The 16,861-nt window shown below is 38.2% G+C and overlaps 1 long non-coding RNA gene across 4 annotated transcripts in view; it reads right to left on the bottom strand.

Moving 5' to 3' along the window:
- LOC119626267 (uncharacterized) overlaps positions 1–16,861 on the bottom strand; it is a 44,281-nt gene that overhangs the window by 994 nt on the left and 26,426 nt on the right. For 3 of the 4 annotated variants that reach the window (XR_012090347.1, XR_012090345.1, XR_012090348.1), the window contains one exon: positions 7–16,658. The exons of the other annotated variant lie outside the window; for it this stretch is intronic. This is a non-coding gene — a long non-coding RNA (uncharacterized lncRNA). Of the gene's footprint in view, positions 1–6; positions 16,659–16,861 lie in introns of those variants that run through there. 4 annotated transcript variants of the gene reach the window in all.

The raw sequence follows: 16,861 nt of genomic DNA, 5'->3' as shown, positions 1-16,861 counted from the left end.
TACAAAAGACACAAACTCATCCTTTTTTATGGCTGCATAGTATTCCATGGTGTATATGTGCCACATTTTCTTAATCCAGTCTGTCACTGATGGACATTTGGGTTGATTCCAAGTCTTTGCTGTTGTGAATAGTGCCACAATGAACATATGTGTGCATGTGTCTTTATAGCAGCATGATTTACAATCCTTTGAGTATATACCCAGTAATGGGATGGCTGGGTCATATGGTACTTCTAGTTCTAGATCCTTGAGGAATCACCATACTGTTTTCCATAATGGTTGAACTAGTTTACAATCCCACCAACAGTGTAAAAGTGTTCCCTATTTCTCCACATCCTCTCCAGCACCTGTTGTTTCCTGACTTTTTAATGATTGCCATTCTAACTGGTGTGAGATGGTATCTCATTGTGGTTTTGATTTTTTAAGTCCACTATGCTAATTTGTCTTTTAATTGTTATGTTTAAACTATTTACGTTTAATGTAATCGCTGATCTGTTAAGGCTTAAATATGCCATTTTATTTTTTACTTTATCTTTGATCTCTTTGTATTTTTGTTTCTCTACTTTTATTTTTCTGCCTTCTAGTAGATTACTCAAACATTTTTTTAAATGCCATTTTGATATGTCTATAGTGCTTTTGAGTGATTTTCTTTGTGATCTCTTTTAGTGATTTCTCTAAGTATTATATTACAGACATTTAATTTATCTGAGTCCACTTGTGTCAACATTTTACCAGTTAGAATGAAGTATAGAGACCTTATGCCTCTTTACATCATTTCACTCCCTCTTTTTAGAATATAATTGTTTTATTTCCTCTCCATGCACTGAGAGCCACATTAGACAGTTACACTTTTTGCTTCAATAATCAAACAGAATTTTAAAACTCAAGAAAAGGAAAGTCTTGTTTTTACTAATTGTTTTGCTCATCCCACATTCTTTCTTCCTTCCTACTGTTCCAAGACTTCTTATTTTACCATTTCTTTTTTGTCTAGAGAACTTCCTTTAGCCATTCTTTTAGAATAGGTCTGCTGGTGGCTGGGCGCAGTGGCTCACAACTGTAATCCCAGCATTTTGGGAGGCCGAGGCGGGCGGATCACCTGAGGTCTGGAGTTCGAGACCAGCCTGACCAACATGGAGAAACTCCATCTCTACTAAAAATACAAAATTAGCCGGGCATGGTGGCGCATGCCTGTAATCCCAGCTACTTTGGAGGCTGAGGTAGGAGAATGGCTTGAACCCGGGAGGCAGAGGTTGCCGTGAGCCTAGATCACGCCATTGCACTCCAGCCTGGGCAAAAAGAGTGGAACTCCGTCTCAAAAAAAAAAGAATAGGTCTGCTGGCAACAATTTTTTTTTCTTTTAGTTTTCCATCATCTGAGAATGTCTTTATTTCCCCTTCATTCTTGAAGGATATTTTCACTGGACATAGAATTCTGGGCTGACTGTTTTTTTCTCTCAGCAGTTGAAGAGTGTTGTGTCACTCCCTCTGGCCTGCATGGTTTCTGATGAGAAATCTGCTTGTCATTCAAACTTTTTATTTCTATGGGTAATAGGTAATGTGTTATTTCTCTCTAGCTGCTTTTAAGAGTTTTTCTTTGTCTTTAGTCTTCAGGTAGAAAAGAAAGTCTAGATTCTCTACTTGCCCTGTTGACACCCAGGGTGAGAGGGGCCTCTAGTCACTACTAGGCAGGGGTGGGAGTTCAGATTCCCCACTGGGTCTCCACTGATACTACCTTGCCTGGAGAGCAATGCCTGCTCCCCATCTGGATACATCTGACACAGCTGGGAGGTGGTAGGTGGTGGCCTTGTTGCTGCTGCATGTTGGTGAAGGTACTGACTCTCCACTAGGCCATAACTGACATCCTACTGGGGAGGGGAAAGACCACCTCCTTAAGGATGGAAGGAGTGGAAGCCCAGGCTCTCCACATGGTCTCTCCTAGCACCACAGTGGCAAAGAAGGAAGGGGACTCGTTGCTTCCTGGCAGAGATAAAAGTCCCAGCTCTTCACTAAGCATTGCCTGACACTTCCCCAGCGGGGTATTGGGTGCCTCCTTATAGCCTCATGGGGATGGAAGGCTGGGCTGCTCACTTGGCCTCCAATGTGGGGGGAAGTAATGGGGCCATAGTTTTTTTTCTGTATATTTGGCTGGAGTCTGGTGGTTATTATCTCAAAGTTTTCTATTTTTCCAGGCTATCCCTTCTCTGGTCCTTTGGCTAAAGAAAGCTAGCTTTTCTTAGGACATTTTATTTGTTTGCATCCATTTGTGTTTCTGGATTCTCCAGAAACTATTTGGATACTGTCACCTCTAGTATCAAGTCTGAAATATATGAAACAAAAAGAAAAGCCTGGGAACTCATGACTGTGTCATTCCACAGGTTCTGAGGTCTCCAGCTGGTGTGCCTCTTCACTTTTCAGTCTTTTTAGGTTTGTTTTATTTATCATGTCCAGGATTGTAGTTGTTCTTAGCGGGGAAAATAGGGGGATATGTGAATATTCCATCTTCCTGGAAGAAGACATGCTTCCTTTTAAGACAAAGTGTACGAAATCAGGTACTCCCAATTTTTAACCCCAAATCAGATTTGCAAGGTCACATCGTCGTCACAGGGAGTCCATGCCAGTGATCCATCTCTCACCACCACTGGCTTTCCATTTCCCCATAGGGACAGATGGAAATAATATTCACATAGGAAAAACAGAGCATCAAACTAAAATTAAGAATCCACGGCCAGGTACCATGGCTCACGCCTGTAATCCCAGCACTTTGAGAGGCTGAGGTGGGCGGATCACAAGGTCAGAAGATCAAGACCATCCTGGCTAATACGGTGAAACCCTGTCTCTACTAAAAATACAAAAAAATTAGCTGGGTGTGGTGGCAGGCGCCTGTAATCCCAGCTACTTGGGAGGGTGAGGCAGGGGAATCACTTGAGCCCAGGAGGCAGAGGTTGCAGTGAGCCGAGATTACCACTGCGCCACTGTACTCCAGCCTGGGTGATAGAGTGAGACTCTGTCTCAACAACAACAACAAAAAAAAAAAATTCCATAAGTCACAATAGATACCAATCATATATTTCAAGTTCCATTATAATTTTCCGTGGGTAATATTTTCATACATTAACCTTTCTCCCATTTAGAAAAAACAAAGTGCAGCTTACTGCCAGCTCCCATTTAGTTTTACATAAGCACACTCTTTGAGGCTGAAGCAAATGTGATTGATTTTCAATGTGAAAATGAAAGATAAAAACTGTTCTTGGGTTTATTTCTAAACAGAACTAACATCAGAATCATCTGAATCATGAGAATCATCTATTTCCAAAAAAATTGGATTCATCGAATGAATCTTCGGCCAACAACTGTTCGAGAACAATGTTAATAACACGCATGGGAATGCTGTGTTTTCTAGTATTTGACATCTACACAATCGTGAATTACTATATTTTGTAAATGGAAATACCACTACTAAAAATAGAGAGCTATAAATTGAATGATGTCTTTTGTTTCCAAAGTCAATATACTAGAGTGATGCAAAAATAATAATAAAAGCGAGATATTTAGTGACAAAGATATTTTGGGGTAAACACTGCAGCCTCAAGTGCCACTGGCGAGTATTCTCAAGGCAAATGGTTAAACAGATATTCTTTTTATTTCTAGTCATTTCTTTTTTGCCCTGTGATTCTTCCTCCATTCAAACTTTACTCTAAGTCTCCCTCCAGGGAGAGATGCTTCCACAAGACAGCAGATTGTTTTCTCAGTTATAACAGCCTAATATTGTGAATATATGGCAAAACGTATATATTATCAAATGATTGGAGAGATTGCATAATTATATAAAATTCAAATTTTGCTCTCCCAGAGGAAATACAGATTATCTTAGCTGTGGGAGATAAGGAGTCATAAAATAGAAAAACAGGAGTGTTACTTGTTGATAAGTATCTCTCTGAATGGCAGCCACGTGTTTTGTACGTGTGAGGATCCAAGTAAGAACAGCCCGGAGAGGTCTTAGAACAGGACAAGGCAGACACAAGAGCCAGTCATGTTGTGTCTGATGAGTGGAAGCCTGATTTACATTCCATAGCTTGGGGACAAATGACAACCATGTGAGGACAGATCCCAAGTGCGCTTGCTCTCACCCCCACCCTGGGAAATTTCAGCACTCCTGGGACTGACGCTCATTCCTGAAGGTGTGAGGGCCATGCCAGAAGCTGGAGTGTGAATTGACACGGGAAACCCCATTTAGCTTCTATGAAACAGGGGTTTAATATACAAATTATATTCCATTTTAAAAATATATATGTCTTACATACCTGTGATGAAAGTGTAAGATTCATGCCTACTACAGAAATAATGAAATAAACGTTGGCAAGTGACCAGAATTATTCAAATAAGGGATCTTGGTTTTGAAGTAGAATTGGTAGACTAAGTATGTATTGAGAAATAAATTCATTGAACTTTTGTTTAACATATCCACAAACATTTAAATTCTTAATGAGGTTCTATTCTAGTGCAGTAATAATTAACAATGAAATGCCACAATGACTAACAGCTATAATAGGTAGTTCTATACACAGTAGATAGGCCGAGCACGGTGGCTTATACCTGTAATCCCAGCACTTTGGGAGGCTGAGGCAGGTGGATCACAAGGTCAGGAGATCGAGACCATCCTGGCTAACACAGTGAAACCCTGTCTCTACTAAAAATACAAAAAATTAGCCAGGCGTGGTGGCAAGCGCCTGTAGTCCCAGCTGCTCGGGAGGCTGAGGCAGGAGAATGGCATGAACCTGGGAAGCAGAGCTTGGAGTGAGCCAAGATCATGCCACTACACTCCAGCCTGGGCAACAGAGCAAGACTCCATCTCAAAACACAAAACAAAACAAAAAAACACAGTAGATAATTCAGGCTTTAGAGGTCTCTACCCTTTGAAAAAGAGGCACAAGGAAAATGAAAATTGAGTGTTTCATAGAGTCAAATATTGTTTGGAAAAACAAAAGCAGTATATGGACAGGAAGAATAATTGTCAGTAAAATGGCCATACTGCCCAAAGCAAATTATAGATTCAGTACTACTCCTATCAAACTACCAATGACATTCTTCACAGAATTAGAAAAATCTGTTTTAAAATTCACATAGAACCAAAAAAGAACCAAAGCAAACCTAAGCCAAAAGAACAAAGCTGGAGGCATCACATACTCAACTTCAAACTACACTACACGGCTACAGTAACCAAAACAACATGGTACTGGTACACATAGACCAATGGAACAGAATGGACAGTCCAGAAATAATGCTGCACCACCTACAACCATCTGATCTTTGACAAAGCTGACAAAAACAAGCAATGGGGAAAGGATTCCCTATTCAATAAATGGAGCTGGGATAACTGGCTAGCCCTATGCTGCAGATTGAAACTGGACCTCTATCTTATGCCATATACAAAAATCAACTCAAGATGGATTGAAGACTTGAAGGTAAAACTTCAAACTATAAAAACTCTGAAAGGTAACCTAAGAAATACCATTGGAACTTAGGACTTGGCAAAGATTTCATGATGAAGACACCAAAAGCAACTGCAACAAAAACAAAAATTTACAAATGGGATCTAATTAAACTAAAGAGCTCCTACACAGTAAAAGAAACTATCAGCAGAGTAAACAACCTACATAATGGGAGAAAATATTTTTAAAGTATGAATCCATTAAAGGTCTAATATCCAGCATCTTAAGTAACTTAAAAAAACTTACAAGCAAAAAACAAACAACTCCATTTAAAAAGTGGGCAAAGGACATGAACAGACACTTTTCAAAAGACGACATATATGCAGCCAGCAAGCAAATGAAAAAAAATGCTTAATACCACTAATTACCAGGGAAATGCAAGTCAACACCACAATGAGATACCATCTCACACCAGTCAGAAAAGCTATTATTAAAAAGTAAAAAAAAAAATAGCAGATGCTGGTGAAGTCGCAGAGAAAAGAGAATGCTTATGTACTGGTGGGAGTGTAAATTAGTTCAGCCATTGTGGAAAACGGTGTGGCAGTTTGTCAAAGAACTTAAGACAGAATTGCCATTTGACCCAGCAATCTCATTATTGGATATATACCCAAAGGATAAATCATTTTACCATAAAGACTCATGCACATGTATGTTTATTGCAGCAGCATTCCCAACAGCAAAGACATGGAGTCAACCTAAATACCCATCAACAGCAGACTGGATTACAGAAAATATGGTACATACATGCCAAGGAATACTATGCAGCCAAAAAAAAAAAATGAGATGATGTCCTTTTAAGCAATATAGATGGAGCTGGAGATTCTGATGATCCCAAAGGTAGAGATAAAGGGAGTACTACAAAACGCAAAATCAAGCTCAATTAAATTAGATCAATAACCGTAGCCTCTGTTGTTTCCACAAAGGCTTCTTCCATGCTCTCCCTCCCTCCAACTCCTCACAGTTTCTCTTTCCTCCAGGTCTCCAGTGTTGACTCCTCTCTGGGGCCAAAGCAAACCTGTAAAATGTGAGCTAATCTGGAGTTCAGCGTCCTCAAGGACTACTGTTCCTGGGGGCTTCTGGATAAAGATGGTGGGTAATGATATTTTACTCCACTGCCCTCTCTCAAATTTTTCTGAAAACAATAAGGATTAAAATTTGAGGGAAAAAAGAAACACAACATCATCATCAGTGAAACGGGAACAAATCACAGCACCAGTGCACAAGCACACAGCCCAGAACCTGGGGAGTGTGGCCAGAAGTGTAGGAGGAACAAAGCTCCCGCACAACGCAGGAATTGTCTATGTTCTGAGGGCTACCTGGGAATCTTTAGAGCATCTAGTCCTGAGGGCAGGAATGGGCCACAGAAGCGAGGCGCATTGTCTGTTCAGACATAACACATGTTCCTTTAATGAAAATGGATTCAAATACAATTGGTCATTAGATGATACTAGTATAATGGGGAAATTGTGTAGGCTCCTAGGTGACCTTTTCATCATTTTGATGCTACCAGAGGCAAAATTTCTCACAATTAAAAAGAAAATCTTAACAATATGTGAAATCCTGAAGGGGGAAAAAAGAGGCTGAAAATCCTTTAGTACAAGTATTGGCTGGTTTAGTGACTTCAAGAACTCCTACATTTTCTACAACCATAACCATTGCAGGGAAGTGACAGTACAGACGAAAAACTGCAAAGGCATTTCCCCCATGTTGAAAAAAATCAATGAAGAAACACTTAACACCTGGATCAGGTCACTCTCATTTTTAGACCAACCTTTGTTAAAAGCAAATGCCCTTGAGGACCTACACCTCAGTTTAAGGCTGCAAAGGACCTACTGAATGATGCTGGACACAAATATATGTGGAGATTTAACTGTGCTACTGGGGTTTGTTTTAAATAGACTTATTTTTTAGAGCAGTTTAGGTTCACAGCAAAATTGAGCAGAATGTATATCCTCTGGCCCCACATATGCACAACCTCCTCTATTATCAATGTCCCCCACCACAGTGGTACATTTGTTACAGCTGATGAACCTACATTGATAGGTCATTATCACCTATAGTCTATAGTTTACATTAGGGTTCACTCTTGGTGGTTTACAGTCTATGGGTTTGGACAAATGTATAATGACATGTCTCCACCCTTATAATATCATACAGAGTAGTTTTGCTGCCCTAGAAATCCTGTGGCCTGCCTGTTGATCCTTTCCTTCCCCTAACTCCTGACAACCCCTCATCTTTTACTGCCCTATAGTTTTGCCTTCTCCAGAATGTCATTTAGTTGGAATCATAGAGCATATAGCCTTTTCAGTTTGGCTTCTTTTACTTAATAATATGCATTTGAGTTTTTTCCATGTCTTTTCACAGCTTGATAGCTCATTCTTTTTAGCACTGCATAATATTCCATTGTATGGATATACTGCAGTTTATCTGTTCATCTACTAAAGGTCACTTTCAAGTTTTGGCAATTATTAATAAAGTTGATATAAACATTCATGTGCAAGTTTTGGTGTAGATGTAAGTTTTCAGCTCCTCTGAGTAAACACCAAGGAGCACAACTGCTAAATCATATGGTAAAAGTATGTTTAGTTTGGTAAGAAATCACCAACTGTCCTCCAAAGTGACTGTACCATTTTGCATTTCCACCAACAATGAAGGAGAGTTCTTGTTGCTCCACATCCTTGCCAGCATTTGATGTTGTCAGTGTTCTGGGTTTTGCCCATTCTAACAGTGTAGTGGTATCTTATTGTTGTTTTAATTTGCATTTCCCTGATGACATAGGCTGTGAAACATTTTTTCATATGTTTATTTGCCATTTGTGTATCTTCTTTGGTGAGGTGTTTGTTAAGGTCTTTGGCCCATTTTTAAATTGGGTTGTTTGTTTTCTTATTGTTAAGTTTTAAGAGTTCTTTGTATATTTTGGATAAAGTCCTTTACCTGATAGTCTTTTGCAAATATTTTCTCCCAGTCTGTGGTTTGTGTTTTCATTCTCTTGACATTGTCCTTAACAGAGCAGAAATTTTTAATTTTGATGAAATCTGACCTATCAATTCTTTCTTTCATGGATTGTGCCTTTGATGTTGTATCTAAAATATCATCACCAAACCCAAAGTCATTTAGATTCAAATATTCTCAGAGAGATAAGAGAAGACATTGTAGCCATAAAACAAGAACAGAAGGCTATTAAAAAAGGAATATTTCAAGAACAAAAAGCAAGTTAAACATTAAAAACTTTTCAAGGTGACAGGTCAAGATGGTGCAACATCTAAAAGAAACAAACCAGAATTACAGAAAGATAGAACAGAGAAAATGGAAGGATGGAAATCAACAAAACAATTCAAGAAAATTTTCCAGGATAGAAATATATGAGTTTCCAGAGTGAAATGGCTATTGAATGCACAGCACAATTAATAAAAAGACTCCCCACACCAAGCATATTCTTGTAAAATCTCAGAACTCTGGGGACAAATAGAAGATTCTGCATGCTTCAAAGAGGAAAAAACAAACAGGTCACATGGAAAGAAAAGAGCAGGAATCAAATGGCCTTAGACTTCTCAAAACAACATTAGAAGCAAGAATACTAGAAGAATGAGAAACAATGGAGCAGACAGTGATTTCTTAAATATAATACCAAAGACATAGGCAGCAAAAAAAAAAAAAAAAAAACAGAAAAAGTGAACTTCATGAAAATTTAAAGATTTTATGCATAAAAAGATACTACCAAGAAAGAAAAATGGCAATCTACGGAATAGGAGGAAACATTTGCAAATTATATATCTGATAAAGGCTTCATATTCAGAATACATTGAGAACCCCTCAAACTCAATAACAAAAAACAAGCAGATTCAAAAATGGGCAAAGGATTTGAACAGACATTTCTCCAAATAAGACATACGAATGGCTAGTAAGTACATGAAAAGGTGCTCAACATCACCAATCACTAGGGAAATGCAAATCATAATTACAATGAGATTCCACCTCACGCCCATTAGAATGGCTACTATTAAATAAAAAATAAAAATAGGCCAGGCATGGTGGCTCATGCCTGAAATCCCAGCACTTTGGGAGGCCAAGGCAGGCAAATCACTTGAGGTCAGGAGTTCAAGATCAGCCTGGCCAACATGGTGAAACCCCATCTCTACTAAAAATACAAAAATTAGCAGGACATGGTGGTGCATGCCTGTAGTGCCAGCTACTGCAGAGGCTGAGGCATGAGAATCACTTGAACCCAGGCGGCGGAGGTTGCAGTGAGCCAAGATGGTGCCACTGTACTCCAGCCTGGGCAAGAGAGAGAGAGACTTCATCTCAAAAAAACCAAAAAACAAACAAACAAAAACAAGTGTTGGTAAAAATGTAGAGAAATTGGAACCCCTGTGTGCCATTGGCAAGACTGTAAAATGGTACAGCTGCTGTGGAAGACACTATGGTAGTTCCTCAAAATTAAAAGCAGAATTACCTTGATCCAACAATTTCACTTCACAGTATATAGTCAAAAAAATATGATATGGTTTGGCCCTGTGTCCCCACCCAAATCTCATCTGGAATTGTAATCCCCTCGAGGGAGGGACCTGGTGGGAGGTGATTGGATCATGGGGGCAGTTTCCCAAGATCACATCTTTCTCATGATAGTGAATTCTCACGAGATCTGATAGTTTTAAAAGTGACAGTTTTTCCTGAGCTCCCTCTCTGTCTCCTGCTGCTATGTAAGACATACTTTGCCTCCCCTTCACCTTCTGCCAATAACTGTGTTTCCTGAGGCCTTCCCAGCCATGTGGAACTCTGAGTCAACTAAACCTCTTTTATTTATAAATTACCCGATCTTAGGTAGTATATTTACAGCAGTGTGAAAACAGAACAATACAGGATGAAAAACAAGATTATAAAAAAGACAAGAAATAATAAATGCTGGCAAGGGTGTATAGAAAAGGAAACCCTAATACTCTGGTGGAAATGTAGACTGGTGTAGCCATTATGGAAAACAGTATGGAGAGTCCTTAAAAATTAAAAATAGAGCTACCATATGGCCCAGCAATCCCTCTTCTGGGTATGTACCCAAAGGAGGTGAAGTCACCACCTCCTGAAGATTTCTGCACTCCCATGTTCATTGCAGCACTATTCACAATAGCAAAGATATGGAATCAAACTTAGTGTTCATCAATGAATGAAAGTAAAGAAAATGTGAGAGCTATATAGATATATTTACAATGGGATATTATTCAGCCTTGAAACATGAGATCCCATCATTTGCCACAATAGGAGGTGGACCTAGAGGACATTATGCTAAGCAAAATTAGCCAGTCACAGAAAGAAAAATATTGCTTCATCTCACTTATGTGTAGAATCTTAAATTTTTTTTAAAAAAAAGGTCAAACGTACAGAGAAAGAGAATAAAACAGAAAATAGTAGCTACTGGAGCAGGGGGTGTGTGGGGAATGGGGAGCAGTAAGTCAAAGGCTACAAAGTGGCAATCACAGATGAAGAAGTGTAGAGATCTAATGTACAACATGAGGACTCTAATAAAATCATATTAGGAATTTTTGTTTAATAAGTAGACTTCAGCTGTGCTTGCTCCAAAAAAGTAACTGTGTGACATTAGATATGTTAATTTGTCTCTCTATAATAACCATTTTACTATCTATATGTACCCCATAACATCAAGTTGTCAACCTCAAATATACACAATAAAGTTTATTTGAAAGAAAGAAAACTTTATTACAAAAATAAAAACTGAAACAGGGTCTTTGAGGAGGTGGAGAAGTGGTTGCAATTTTATTTTTTAAATTGTTTAAGTAATATTATTTTAATTGACAAACCATAATTGTATTATATTTATGGAGTATAATGTGATGCTTTGACATATATATACAATGGGGAATGATTACATCAAGCTAATTAACACATCCATCACCTCATTTACTTAACATTTTTTGTGGTGATACAATTGAAACTTACTCTTTTAGTTATTTTGAAATATACGTTATTATTGACTACAGTCACCCTGCTGTGCAACAGATCTCAAAACTTATTCTTCCTGTGCAACCAAAACTTTGTACTTCTTGACAAAACTCCCCATTCCATTGCTCCCCAGTGCTGTCCCAAGCCTCTGGTAATCATCATTTCTACTCTCTACATCTATGAATTCAACTTTTTTAGATTTCACATGTAAGTGAGATCATGTGGTATTTGTCTTTCTGTGTATGAAGATATCCCTCCAACATATTGATTTCAATTCCTTTGAATATATCCCAGAACTGGGATTGTTAGATCATATGGCAGTTCTGTTTTTAGTTTTTTAAGGATGAAAACAGAGTCTTGAACATTTGTACACAGATGTTCATAGTAGCTTTATTCACAATAGCTAAAACATGGAAGCAACCGAAGTGTCCACTGAAGGATGAATAAGCAAAATGCAGCATACACATACAATGGAATATTATTCATCCTTAAAAGGAAGGAAATTCTGACCTATGCTCTAACATGGATAAAACTTGATGACATTATGCTAAGTGAAATAAGTCAAATATTGACATATAAACAAACAAACAAAAAAAAAGACAAATATTACATGATTGCAATTCTTTTTTTTTTTAAGATGTAGTCTCACTCTCTCTTGCCCAGGTTGGAGTGCAGTGGCATGATCTTGGCTCACTGCAACCTCCACCTACTGAGTTCAAGCGTTTCTCCTGCCTCAGCCTTCCGAGTAGCTGGAATTACAGGTGCACACCACCACGCCCTGCTAATTTTTGTATTTTTAGTAGAGACAGGATTTCACCATATTGGCCAGGCTGGTCTCGAACTCCTGACCTCATGATCCGCCCGCCTTGGCCTCCCAAAGTGCTGGGATTACAGGCGTGAGCTACCGCACCCAGCCTATGATTGCAATTCTATGAGGTAGAGTAGTGAAAATGATAGCAACAGAAAGTAGAATGGTGGGGGTGGGAGCAGTGGCTCACACCTGTAACCCTGGCACTTTGGGAGGCCAAGGCAGGAGCAGCATTGCTTGACTCCAGGAGTTGGAGACCAGCCTGGGCAACATAGAGATTCCATCTCTACAAAAAATAAAAATAAAAATAAATTAGACAGGTGTGGTGGCATGCACCTGTATTCCTAGCTACTTGAGAGGCTGAGGTGAGAGAATTGCTTGAGCCTGAGAGGTTGAGGCTACAGTGAGCTGTGATCACACCACTGCACTCCTGCCTGGGCAACAGAGCAAGATCCCATCAGGAAGAAGAAAAGGAAAGGAAAGGAAAATGGAAAGGAAAAGTAGAATGATGGTTGCCAGGGGCTGGGGAGAAAAGAGAATGAGGGGTAGTTGTTTAATGTGTACAGAGTTTCAGTTTTACAAGATTAAAAGAGTTATGGAGATGGACGGTGGTGATAGTTGAGCATTATGAATGTAGGTAATACCACACTGAACTATACACTTAAAATCATTAAGATACTAAATTTATGTGATGTATTTTATCACAATAGAAAAAATGAGGAAAAATCTTGAAGGAATGGAGCAATGGCGTCAACAATTCTCAATTCATCCAAACAATTAATCAAGTGTGAAGATACAATGAACACATTTTTACATATTCCAGGACTCCAAAAATGTACATCTCATGCATTCTTTTGGAATAAGTACTGCATATGGGCTTCACCGAAACAAGAGAATAAGCCGAGGAAAAGGAAGACGTGGAGTAGAGGAAAGAGGAGAGATTTGAAGGTAATCTCAAGGTGGAACAATGAGAGGGGTTTCTGGTTAATACCAGTGTATCAGGTTTAGAGGACAACAGTCCAGACTGAAGCAGCGTGACCAAAAGGCAGCTGTGCTGGGGAGCTATTATCCCTTGGACACCTAGTGTCTTTGAAACAGAGGACAGAACGCCCAGATGAGCCAGCTTATCTTGTAATCTATACTCAGCCTAACTTGACCATAGGCTGGTTAACTGCGCTCCTGCCTTCCTCTTCATGCCCTACAACCTAGAAAAACTGAGGATAAGTAGAATGTATGCTTTCACCCAATATTTCTCAATAATTAGCATGCATCAGAATCACTGGAAGGTGTGTTTAAACACAGACTGTGGGGCCCCAACCTAAGAGAAAATCACACCTTCTAGACAAGTGTCCTTAGTTACACAGTGAAAATATTCCGAGACTTGGTGAACCACTCAATCCAATTTGCTTGTTTTTATATATTTTATCTTTACTATGAATATTTTGTTTTCATTATATGAGTGGAATAGATTAATTCCACTTTATAATTTACAATAGTGTACAGTATAACTAGATGAATAATCAGTTTTCAGATGTTAAGATGTATTGATATATTCACATGACTCACAAATTAACCATAACTAAATAATAAGTCAACAGTTGGCAGAGTAATCCTTAGTAATTCAGCATTTGAGAAGTTTAGATGTCTTGATCTAAGAAACGCATTCTCCAAGCCCTGGAGTCTCCAGTCTTCACTGACTAGGGATTAAGAGACTTGTGTACATTAAAACCCCCATTCCACCCCCTCACACCCATTTAAATATTGGTCAAGCCCTTTTAAAAAACAGATGGCAAAATAAGCTTCACTGGATATTTTTGCTCAAAGAAGACACACTTTTTCTGAATGTAGTGATAGTAGTTGACTAAATGATGACAATGGGAATGATTCCAAAGAGAAAAAGGTTAAAAGAGTTTGTACCTGTTTTTCTCAAAATATGATCCCTCAAATGCTGGGTTTGTCTGATTTTGTAGATGTAAGTTATGGTCAAGTGCTAAACCCTGGGTGTTATTTGTAGAGGCTAAGGAAGTAATGGAACCACCTAAACGCTGAAACCTAAGTGGTGTTTGAATTAAAAAAACAAGTTCAAAACCACGAATCATTATTTCCCTTATAACTGTGTTTAGTTATGATGGCAAAGAACAGAATTTGCATGTACAGTAATTTCCATATTAATCAAATGTATGTATACATATTGAGTATGTGCAGTTTTATATCTCTTTTTTCCTATATGAGGTTGTTCTGATTATTTGTATTAAAATATAATTTTGTGTCTATACTAATCTAATAAAATAAATGGGCTTTTATTTTGTATGTTTTCATCTAATTTTTCTAGCAATCTGTTTTTATTGTCTTTTGCAAAAGAATTTGACTGTGATGGAGTGGAAATTACCACACACACACAAAAAAAGCTGACCACAGTAAATTGCAAAACACTAATCTAGCTCACTCATGCATGGTATATATATATTAGGTTTAACCAGATGAAACTGCCAATAATCTACCATTTTGACCTTCAAATGGCAGATGTAATATATGGATATTTATTTTACTATTAGTCTTTAAAGACCTGTTTCAAATAGTGGATGTAACAAAGCCTCTGTTCTGACATGTATACACTTTGATCCTAGATAAGCCCCTACACTCTTATTCTGGACCTATTTACTCTTGTACATACTCTTTTACATACAACTCTCTAAGGCTTGGTTTGGTTTCTCCAGTATTCAACAAAATTGGAAACAACAAAATTGGGAACAAGAGTTGCTACAGGTAAACTCACTGGCAACAGTATGAAATATCAACTAGAGGAGAGACAGAAAAACTACAAAAAGTTGAAAATGGCTATCTGGGGCTATTTAGTGATGGGGCAAATACCTTGCTATTTCTCAATAGACCCTAGAAACATCACTGTACCCACTTACATTTAAAGTCCTGAGTAATCAATAAAACAACAATTTATACTGGTTACATTGATGGGGAGGCTTATAACACATTTCTGATTCAAAATGCCAAATACACAGTTTTCGAGTTTAAAGAAGTAAATCCTCAGTTCTCCAAAGAATTCATCCATTTGGACAATTTTAGTCCCAAGTGAATAATTTCTACATGACAGCAGAACACAAAATTGATAGAATTCAGATATTATCATTAGACAGACTAAGCATTAAGACACACACACACACACACACACACATGTTTTTCCACAAAAAACCTTGGGTATAACATTAATCACAATCAGCAGTTTTCCTTCTATTCAAATTCAGCTTCCAGGAAGATCAAAGCTGTTAAAATAACAAGGCTCTGAATGATTGCCTTGCTAGAACCTAGTTAAACCTGATTGAGATGGTCAGACCCAAGCTGTCATGTGTCCATCCATTTGTAACCTCCTTAGTATGTACTTGATATGAGAAGACATGATGGTATAGTTTATTATAATTTAAAATAATATTACAATGGGTTTGGGAAATCAATTACACCCAAGCCCCCTATAACTGTCCATACAATATCTACCTTGGATGGCCAATTGAGAGCAGCTCTTCTACCCATGTCCCAGCTGGGTGGACAAGTGCTATTGGCCTGGAGCCAGGTCATTCTGGATGCCACATAAGGAAGAATGGGATAGGTCAGGGGACAAGATTGGAGGGGTAGATTCCAGTTAGGTAACTGCTGTAAACTCACAGAAGAGACCATAGTTGACTCAAATAACACAGGTTTGAACTACAAAGTTCTGCTTACATGTGGATTTTTTTCAACAAATATATTAGAAAAGTTTTTGGAGATTTACAATAATTTGAAAAAAACAAACCCACAGCTGAGAAATACTTAAAAAATTAAGAAAAACGTACGTCATGAAGGCATAAAATATGTAGTTATTAGTCTATTTTACCATTTACTACCATAAAATATACACAAATCTATCACAAAAAGTTAAAATTCATCAAAACACATGCAAACACTTATTCACAGTCAAGACAAATGTAACCAAATATAAGGATGCAGTATTAAATCATAACCATATAAAATTAACTGTAGTAATACTATACTATTATAATAATTTTGTAGACACCTCCTGCTGCTACTGCAGTGAGCTCAAGTGTCACAAGTATGTACTTCACACCATGTAGCACTAATTATCTCCAAGTGAACATTTCATCATTCCAGTAAATTGTGTGTCACAGTAAAAAGTGACCTCTTTTGGTTCATCATGCTTAAGTGTAACACCATTAACCTTAAATAACACCATGGGAACCATACAAAGTGCCACTAGTAAGTAATGCTGGAAATGTTCCCAGAAAGCAGAATAAATCATAACATTACAAGAAAAAGTTTAATTGCTTGATATGCACCATAGATTGAGATCTGCATCTCCAGTTGTCTGCCTATTCAAGATAAATAAATCCAGTGTAAGGACCACTGTAAAATAAGAAAAAAAAATTCAGGAAGCTGTCAATTCGTCTATGCCAGTAGGTGCAAAAATTTTGCACTTTTTCCAAAACACCTTTCTGTCTCATATTGAAAATGCAACTTTTACCAGGCACGGTGGCCCACACCTGTAATCCCAGCACTTCAGGAGGCTGAGTCAGGTGAGACCATCCTGGACAATATAGTGAAACCCT

The sequence above is a fragment of the Chlorocebus sabaeus genome, chromosome 21, assembly GCF_047675955.1.
Source record: "Chlorocebus sabaeus isolate Y175 chromosome 21, mChlSab1.0.hap1, whole genome shotgun sequence".
Taxonomy (NCBI): Eukaryota; Metazoa; Chordata; class Mammalia; order Primates; family Cercopithecidae; genus Chlorocebus; species Chlorocebus sabaeus.
Note: the sequence above shows the minus strand (reverse complement) of the source record. Positions and strands in the feature narration are given on the sequence as shown.